The 9680-nt window shown below is 53.8% G+C and overlaps 1 protein-coding gene and 1 non-coding gene across 2 annotated transcripts in view; both read left to right on the forward strand.

The window, feature by feature from the left end:
- The window catches only part of NTN1 (netrin 1), a 45235-nt gene that overhangs the window by 31224 nt on the left and 4331 nt on the right, over nt 1-9680 (forward strand). The gene's annotated exons all lie outside the window — the stretch shown is intronic.
- TRNAM-CAU lies at nt 714-785 on the forward strand. Its single transcript has one exon. It is a non-coding gene; the product is annotated as a tRNA-Met (tRNA).

Raw genomic sequence — 9680 nt, forward strand, 5'->3', positions numbered from 1 at the left:
AAGGAGATCTGGCTTCTTTTCCAGCTCTCTTACACTTCTGGATTCCCATCCTCCTGCTTGCTGATTAGCCCTGTGATAGCTGGAGTGGGGACATGAGCCAGCCCTGGGAGAAAATGCTCCTGTCTCTCTCCTTTTCTTTTGATATAGTGTGTGTGTGTGTCCGCGTCCATCCTGCCTTTATTTTGCATTCTCTTGCAATATCGAATTGATTCTTTATGAGGCCTCTGTGCTCCATTTCTTTCTGTGTAAAAATGTCAGTGCTGTTCAGCATCGTTTCTCTGTGACATGAGTCCTTGGGGTCAAGAGACTGGCTCTGGGTTCATGTCCTCTCTCTCTCACTGCCCAAACTCCCCCAGGGCAGTCTGTGACCCCTTCTGTCCATGCAACCACCAGAATGCTCTGTGGGGTTTTGGAGTGAGCATTTATAGCTGTGAGTTGGAGAAGGAAATGCCCATAGCCTCTGTAAATTCTGTAGCATGTCATGTTGTTTTTCTCCTTCCACCTGCAAAACAGAGATAACTACTCTTAACCCATCTGTATCAGAACAGTGTTGAGAGATTTAATTAGCTGCTGTCCCACAGGGCTTTGAAGGTGTAAGGTATATCTGAAGTATTTTTAAAGGTATTACTAAGATTAGCCTTGCTGAGTTTTACTCTCTTCCCTGTACAATTACCATGCAGATGTACCGGGCAGGGACGGCCGCGGGCCGGGGCAGCAGAGTGGCGCAGCGGGAGCGTGCTGGGCCCATAACCCAGAGGTCGATGGATCGAAACCATCCTCTGCTAGCCGGTTCTTCTCTGCTGGGCTGTCAGAGCTCTCAGCGATCTGGTAGAGTTGAGAACTGCTACTTTTTAACGATTTTGTGACATTATGTATTGAGAAGGAAAAGCCAAGGCTGTGTCTGATTTCACATTCATTAATTTGTCTCCAGACTAACAAAGGAAATAACAAAGCCATAACACTAGAATTGCAAGCAGAGTGCCTTAGTTTTTCTTTGAAAGAGTGACCTCTTGATAACCACCCAGCTCTGATATTCAATGAAAAGGAGTGTGCACACTTGTGTTAGGGCTCACACGTCTGGAGGGGATCAGCAGCACAGGGACTGGCCGGAGTCGGGTGCAGGATTCAGCAGCACTCGCATCCTGCCTGAAGGATCCTGGCCAGACTGGGGAGGAGCTGCCAGGCTACAGGCACGGCCGTGCCTGCTCTGTCTTGGCAAGGATGCTCCCAGAGCCTGGGATGGGGTATGGCCAGGGAGTAGACTTTTACTAAAGTCTACTCTTTGCACCGGTAGAGAGTAAAATCACAGCTCTTCACCGTAAAGAAGTGCTAACGGCAAGCACGAGCTCTGCAGAGAGCTGGGAGCATCCCACAGGCAGGGAATAAAGGTCTGCATAGCTGCAGTACAATCAGGAGGCGAAATTCTCATTTCAGTACCCTGGTATAAGTCTGGGCTCAACCTGGGGGGCTCTAGCTTTGTACTCATCCAAATGAGTAATTAATTCAGCCCGGCATGGGTATTATCTCACTTGTCTCAGGCTGTAAGCAAGGTGATGGATTGACTGTGTGATTGATTGACTGATTGATCGGCTGCAGCATCCAACTCCCTCCTGAAAAGGGGTTTCTCATGGTGATCTGCAGTGAATGGCTGTGAGTACAATAGGGGTGAGGGGCTTCCAGTGAGGAATCTTCTGGTGAGTTCAAAATATTTCAGAAAGCCTGTGAAAAAAAACCCAACACAAAACAAGCCACCACAAAACTTCTGCTGAAATGCAGATAAGATTCACGCACAACTGCATTGTGCCGTTATAACCCCATCTCAAGGCTTCCTGCATCCCCACATCCCTCCATCCCCACATCCCTGCTTCTCTTCATCCTTCCATCCCCACATCCCCGCATCCCTGCTTCACTTCATCCCTCCATTCCCACGTCCCTTCATCCCCATAACCCTCCATCCCTGGGATACTGTCATCTCAGGGACCATCCTTCTGACACCGGGGGGACCTGGGTGCCCACAAGACCTGGGCACTGTAGCCAAGCCATGAGCTTCAGCACAAGGACTTGCCCAGTATCACTGTCAAACCCACCTAAAAAAAAAAAAAAAAAAAAAAAAGAGCTGATTCTCTCCCCATCCTGGGACATTTCCAGATGCTGTTTCCCCTTGGCAAAACAAAGCGCTTAACCCCAGCACCATCTCTCCGTTGCCGTGTTTCCCCTAGAGCGGAAAGTCTGATTTGCCCCGGCTCTGGTTACATCCTGCCCCCACATCCCGCCCAGCGCCCGCTCGGCCGGGGAGCTGCTGTCAGGCCGGGAATTTATAAGGTGGCCAACGCTCTTGAAGACAGATGGTTTCCTATTAACGTATTTAATCATCTCGACTGTGGCTCTCGGCAGGGCTGTGTCCTCGGGGGTGCTGGGAGAGGCAACCCTGGAGTTCATCAGCGGCCAGGGACAAGTTTGCTGTGGGGAAGTGCTGGGTGGGGATGAAGCGCTGTTGGGGATGTCACCCCATGTCCCCCGTGTCCCCTGGGGCTCAGCACTGGGTTTGCTCCTGCGGGGAGGGGTAGGAAATGTGCTGCCAGCCCCGGCTGCCAGCCGCTCCCAGGAGAGGGGCGAGGAGGGCGTAGAGGCAGGGGTGGATGAGCCATAAAGCGCCTGTGTTTATGTGGTGTTTGCTAGTGCGTTAAGTGTCTGGCACAGCTGAGCTGTCCCCACTGTGTCACCAGAGGCCAAAGCCTGTCTCCTCCCTCCCTTTATATCTGGGAGAAACTGGGATACAGGTGAGGTCACGGCTGCTATGGACACCCACGTCCCAAACACAAAAACTGACTCAGGCCCATTCCCTCCCATCCCAAAGCCGGCATCAAGCAGCTAAAGAGACAAGGAGCAAACTCACCCTGACCCACAGCAGGGCTCGGGTGGTGCCTGGGGGTGGTTTCCCCTCTGAACGCAGCGGTCGGGGGTCCCAGGGCCGGACCAAACAGCCAGGGCTGCTCCGTGCCCTGGCAGCACCCAGAGCGTGGCCGGGGCAGCGCATCGGGCCAGGGCTCGAAACGGGGTGGCCAAGCGTGGCCGGCCCCAGCCAGGGCAGCTCCCCAGAGGTGATGGGCAGCCTCGGCCGCATCCTGCGGGGTGCTGGTGCTCTGGCCAGAGGGGCCGGTGCCAGCTGCCCCCGAGCCGTGCTGGATGCCGCAGAGGCGAGAAGGGGGCTGCGGGCTCTTGCTAAGCGCCCGCCCCATTCTCCACCAGCTCCAGGCAAGAGGCTTTAATCTAATTACATGCTTTATTTGCGCCAATTTGTTTTTCAATCAATCTTGTTCAGCCAGAAGAATGGAGGCTACTGTGGGCTCATTTGCACCTTCTTGTTCCAAGGGAGAGGTTAATGGCAGTTATCCTCGCTGGGGATGCCTGCGGAGCTGCGGCCGGGCTCTCCCTTTGCAGGGGGCTGCCGGGCTTGGTGCACGGGAGGGCTCTGCCCATCCTTGCCCCCAGCACCATGCATCAAGTCCCCAGCCTGGGCACTGCCTGAGGATGTCTTTGAAACACTCTGTCTTGTGAGGATCCTTTGCAGCCAGGGACCTGCCAATGGCCCAGGCTGTGATGTGCAACATGGGCTGCAGGCAGAGCTGAGGATCCTCCTGCCAAGTGGTCCCAGGGAGTCCTGGCACTGTCCTGCAGAACAGATTTTGTATATCTATTGCCAGGGTTTTCAACAGGGTCCCAGGGAAGTGTTATGATCTACAGCTACCAAAAAAAAAAAAAAAAAAAAAAAAAAAAAAAAAAAAACAAGAAAACTGACCACACTTTTCCTGCCCAGACAGGGCTGGCAGAGCTTGCTGCCACAGCAGCTGTGCTCGTTATAGGGTAGGGCTGGCCTCAACCCCTCACACACGTGCTGGTGCAAAGTGCTTCTGAGCCTGCTTCAGAGACCAGAAGATGCTCCTGTGGCTGAACAGGTGCCTCTGCCTTCACACGTAGAGCAGCCGGGTCACAGACCATCTCTGGGGCTGTCCCAGGAGCTGATGGGGCTGGATCTCAGCCGAGGGGACAATTCCCTGGCAGCCCCTTTTCCCAGGGCATGTTGTGGGCACCACTGCTCCGAAGCCAACTGCCCCAGGCCCACTTAGGAGGTGACCGAGGACAGACAACAAAGTCACACGGACATGTGGTTAAATGTAACCCCATGCCAGAGGCTTGCGTTGCACCAGGACTTTGCACAGACCATCTGGGAGCAGACCCAGGCCCTCAGGTTCCCTGTCCACAGGCTGAGGAAGGGACTGCTTCAAGTGTGGGGACCATTTTGCAGATGACACAACATGCATGACTTGAGCAGCCCAGTCCCTGCTCATCCCAGGTCCAAGGCTTTACAAATTATGTGCCTCCCTGTACCAGATCCCAGCTGTGCTGGAGAGATGGCCAAGGTCACCCAGCCAGAGGCCCTGACTGTCCTGCAGCTGGCCCCAGAACGAAGATCACTAATTTGTATGTTATATTTACAAAAGGCATCATGCACGATAGCTGGGTCATCAACAGTCTTGGGGAAGAAGAGCTGATTTAGTCATAACAGACGCCCTGCTCCGTCCAGTGGATGGGCCAGGGAAGGCGGCTGCAGCAGAGCACGGGAGAACAGATCGCTGATCTCCAGCGAATAGCCTGGGATGGATTCTCTGCCTTAAATTTCCTTTTATATTGAAGAAGCCTGCTCTGAGACAAAGGTGCCCACTGGAGTCCAGTCCAAATTAAACTACAGCATCAACCCCTCACAATCAACATGTGCTCCGCAAGCCAGATACATCGCAGCCCCTGCCATTCATCCTGCGGGGAGAAGCCCATCCACACTCCCTGTGTGAGGAGAGAGCTACTCCAGAGCATCCTCTCCCTTGGGACATGTGGCCAGCAAAGGCCAAGAGCTAGAAGCTTGGAACAAGCATATTTGGCTAGCAGAGCTGGCACTCTCCAAAATGACTCTAACAGTCATTTGCTGCTTGTGGAGGAGATGTTAAAATAATCAGGATGGAAGCAAGCGGTTGCTTCAGTGATGTGGGAAGAGAAACACGATTTCATGGTCACCTGGGGAAATGTCCAGAAGTCCAAGAGCCAAAGGCATCCGTGCTATAACTGCTGCAGGCCAACCCTGGCACGGGGTCATCGTCTCTCCTGTCCCAATGCTGGGCAGTGGTGGATTGTATTTCATCCCCAGTGTCACCCGGGAGCATAGCTTCCAACTGCCTTTGGGATGTTTTGAGACGGCTTATAGAAATGTTTTCATGCCCAGCTTGGCCACATCAACCACCCAGATGAGCCCATGCTCAACCACAGAGCAGGTTCACCCCTGCTCTGCCCAAAGGCTGACTCCCTTCAGGCACACCTCTCCAGCTCCCTGTGCTTTTTTCCCGTGCTCTCAACTGCAAGCTGAAGACGCTGTGTTGCTGCCTGTAAAGGGATTGAAGATCTATTTCCAGTCTGAACAGCTTGGAGGAGCACTCAGTCCCATGGAGATGGGGCAGCCCAAAGCTCTGCAGGCCCGTGGAGTTGTAGGCTGCTGTACACATTACCCTGTATATCCCACGGGACTACAGACTGTGGCAGTTCTGTGAAGCACCTGGAATAATTCTGTGATTGTTGGATGGACTCAGAAAACATCTTAATGCAGACAGCACCCACATCAGGGCTTTCGCTGAGAGCACTGTTGGCTCAGCTGCGAGGTTTGGGCACGAATCGCAGCCGAGAGTTGGGATTCCCTAACTCCTGGTGAAGGAGGATTCGCTTGGCTTCATCTTCAGCATCGCTGTGATAGCAGAGCTCACAAAAATGCAGCAGTGAGACATTTACCTTCCTCCCTGAGGGCACTCGTGCAAAACAGCGCTGATCTGAAGGTCACATCCCTCAGGTAGGGGCAGAGCACTTCAGGAGCTGTTAGAAAGCCAGAAGCAGCAATAATGCTGGAGCACAGGTTTGGAGATGCCTGCAGAGGAAGGATTTAGCGGTTCTGCACCAGAGCCACCATTTCCAAGCACGGATTTGCCAAGAGCTGGTGGGGACCTGGGTGCTGCCATGTCCCACCACAGTCACCACTGCTCTCTCCCACACCCCCATCGCGCGGGGCAGCTCACGCAGCAGCTCTGTGCAGGGACACCACAGCCCACGAGCAGCCCCCAAGGGAGGATTTCTGACCAATAAAGCTGGGGAGGAAGACAAAAGAGAAGGGAGGTGAAAGCTGTTCATCACCATGGTCTCCTTGCATTAGAGCAAATCAAAACAGTTCCACTGATCTGAATCGCCCAGTTCTGGGGGTATTGCAGACCCCAAGCATTCCCCCACTTCCATCTTCTCAGTCCTGCTCTCTCCAGCAACAGGCTCATGGATTTTGAATTTGACATTTGGATCTGCACCTTCACCTTCATTTTGCAGCCCATCCCACCCAGTGCCAACAGAAGATGGGGACACCCAGGCCCCCACTGCAGAGCCCCAACAAGCAGTGCAGCCCCTCGGGAGCACGCAGACAGAAAGCAGGCAAGCACCCTTCACCCCCTGAAATGCTGAGGCCAAACTGACAAGGCTGGGTCTCCCTTTCTAAGCCACAACACCTCCACTTTGGATCCCGGCCCGCAAATGTATTTAGGGCCCTACCTGGGGGAAATCAATAGGAATTTAGCTGCATAAATTGGGATTAGAAATCTGAATCCCCTTGGGGATCTAAGCCTTATATCTGCATTTTGAGTTAGGTACCCAGGCCAAGAAATGTGGCTTTAATCGTTCTATCATGTCAGAATCAAGGGGCCTTTAATTTCCGTTACCGACATGTGGCTTTCACAGAGGCTTAAAGCTCATTTTGGAACTGCAAGCGCAGCAAGACACAGTCTCATGCAGCATCTTCTTGGGAACGCCACTCAGCACCCTGAGCTCCAGCTGCCGGCACCTTCATCCTGCCCAACCCCAAAAGCATCAGCACTCTGGCAGAAGCAGGGTACATTAGCAAAGCATGAAGGGACCAGGGCCCCAAGCTTCCCGCAGCTTTCAGTCTCATGCTAGCAGCCCCAGTCTTGCTCAAACAACCCCCCAAAATAAGACTTTTTTGTTCAAAAAAAAAAAAAAAAAAAAAAAAAGGGAAAAAAAAAAGAAAAAGCAAAACAAAGAAGGTGTTTAGCTGTGAAAACTCTTTGCTCAGCCAGAGAATTAGTTATATCAAGGGGATGGGCTGAGCTGCAAAGCTGCTGAAGGCTATGCTGACACATTTTACTAAGCTGCGACCGACACGAAACAGCCGCCCGCCACCTGCTCCCAGCCCTCTCTGAACAAGTAGCGTCAACCGCCTCTTCCCAGATCCCCTCCCGCTCTGTTTATCCGGGAAACGCAGAAAGTTTGTGCTGTCCTGCAGGGAAGTGCCGGTCGCTTCTAGCTCAGGGGACACGGCAGGGGATTGTAGAATGTGTCCCCTGTGGGTCACGGCACGTTAGGATGTGATGATGAAAAAAAAGCACTAGAGTCTGGTTGTGCTTTGGGTTTGCATCTCTGAAATGGGGATTTGCACTGAAATATTTGTGCAGCTGAGCAAACTCAGGGAGGAAAGCGCTGGGAGCAGGGGGAGGAGGGTGTTCAGATATCACCACTCCATTCCTCCCGCACCATGGTTCTGTAGCCAGGGGTGTTGGAGTCCTTCAGAAGGGGGTTGGCCAGGACAAATGCAGGCTAGGAGGGACTCGGGGAGGTTTCAGGGTCTGTTGAGGGCAGGCAAGCCCTGCCCAGGGCCAGGCAGGCTGAGAGGACAGGTCTGCCCAGGAGGAGCAGGGCAGGACAGCCCCAGGGTGAGGCCCAAGCCTTGCTCTGCACCCCCTGTGCAGGGGACACCTGTGTGCGCCACCACGGGGCAGCAAGCTGGGGCTGGCCCCGGCCACCGGTCCTGGGGGGCAGAGCCAAGTGGTGTCCACCCCATCACACCTGTGGGACCTGAGTGGACAGGACCTGGACACCTACCACCCCATGCTTCAAGTACCAAGTTCTTCCCCATCCAAAAGGAGGCCTCGCTGCTTCAGGCAGTCTCCTTTTATCGTCAGCCTGGCCTTTTGGTCAGACTCTGCCATTCTAATGGCAGGTTACCCCAGGCTGATCCTCTGCAACCCCACGGAGATGGGCGAGAGGGACCTGCGGGACAGGAGCCTCTCATGCAGCCAGGACAAGCAGCACCTGTCTTGAGACTCTGGAGGAGGTTTGTAACAGAAAAATCTGGGGACAAGTTCTGCAATAGCCTCACATCACACACACGTGTCTTCTGTGCACATGCAGGGGTCACTAAAACAGCATTTAGAGCACTCCAGGATCCAAATCAATTCTCTCCTCCCATTTCAGCCTGCTGCCCCTTCCTCCCCAGCCTTTGAGCTTGGCTCTGCCATCACTTTCTATCAGGGGACCAGGAGATCAGCAAAACTTCTCCCAGCGCCTAAACTGATGAAATGTCACTTGACAGATGAGAGCAAGGTATTTTTTAAGCATTAGGCAGCATTGAAATAATATCCTATAATATCCCCTCTGTGTACTTTACCTAAGCAAGCAGTGGTCTTGCAGCATTACCCCACACTGCTTACCAGCAAACACAAACTCAGTGCTTTGCTCTGAGAAACACCATTTGCCCTCCCTAAGAGGCCCCAGAGGGCCTCCAAGTCACCCAGGAGGCAGGAGAGCTCTCCATGTAGAAGACAAAGGAAATGAAGTGGGGCAAATCCCCCACCCATGTAAATCAGCCCTGGCATCTGGTGATTTATACTGATTTATACCAGCTGGCTCTGGCCACATCAAGTTCAATTTAAACCAGCTGAGGCTCTGGCACAGTCTGTGGGGTTGGGAGAAAAAGAAAGAGAAAGGGAAGGCACAGTAAGGGTTGTGTTAGTAAGAGGAGGGTCAGACCTGGGCTGTAGCTGGGTGTTCTGAGCTGCAGCCCTGGTTCTAGGTTTACACCCTGGGATCAAGCAGAGGCTGGGGGGGTGAGGTGCTGTCTGCAGGGTCTGGGGGGCAGCTGGGTGGTGCCCCATCACCCCACAGCCTTCCAGCATGGGAAAAAGTGCTGGGATGGGTTCCTAGCAGGTCAGTAATCTCAGATGGAGTGGAAATATGATGGCAATAGTGTAAGGATTGGGAAGCTCAGATGTGGCTAGGGATGTTTCCATGGGGAGAGGCTGCTGAAGAGACTTGAGCTTGTTCTTGTGAGTAGTTCGGACTGAAAAGCAATGATTTCTGTCTGATTGTTATTTCTTGTGGCTAGATCCCAGAAGCAGTGTTCAGTTTTGCTCACCCCAAAAAGGCCATTGAATGACTCGAGCGTGTCCAGAGAGGGGCAACGGAGCTGGGGCAGGGTCTGGAGCACAGGTCTGCTGGGGAGCGGCTGAGGGAACTGGGGGGGTTCAGTCTGGAGAAGAGGAGGCTGAGGGGAGACCTCCTGGCCCTCTGCAACTCCCTGCCAGGAGGGGGCAGAGAGGGGGGATGAGTCTCTGGAGCCAAGGCCCCAGCGCCAGGCCCCGAGGGAATGGCCTCAAGCTGCCCAGGGCAGGGTCAGGCTGGCTCTGAGGAAGGATTTCTGTGCAGAAGGGGCTGTTGGGCGTTGGAATGGGCTGCCCAGGGCAGGGGGGAGTCCCCGGGATCCCTGGAGGGGTTGAAGAGTCGGGCTGAGCCAGCGCTGAGGGATCTGG

This window comes from Athene cunicularia (assembly GCF_003259725.1).
Source record: "Athene cunicularia isolate RWA chromosome 18 unlocalized genomic scaffold, athCun1 chr18_part1, whole genome shotgun sequence".
NCBI lineage: Eukaryota > Metazoa > Chordata > Aves > Strigiformes > Strigidae > Athene > Athene cunicularia.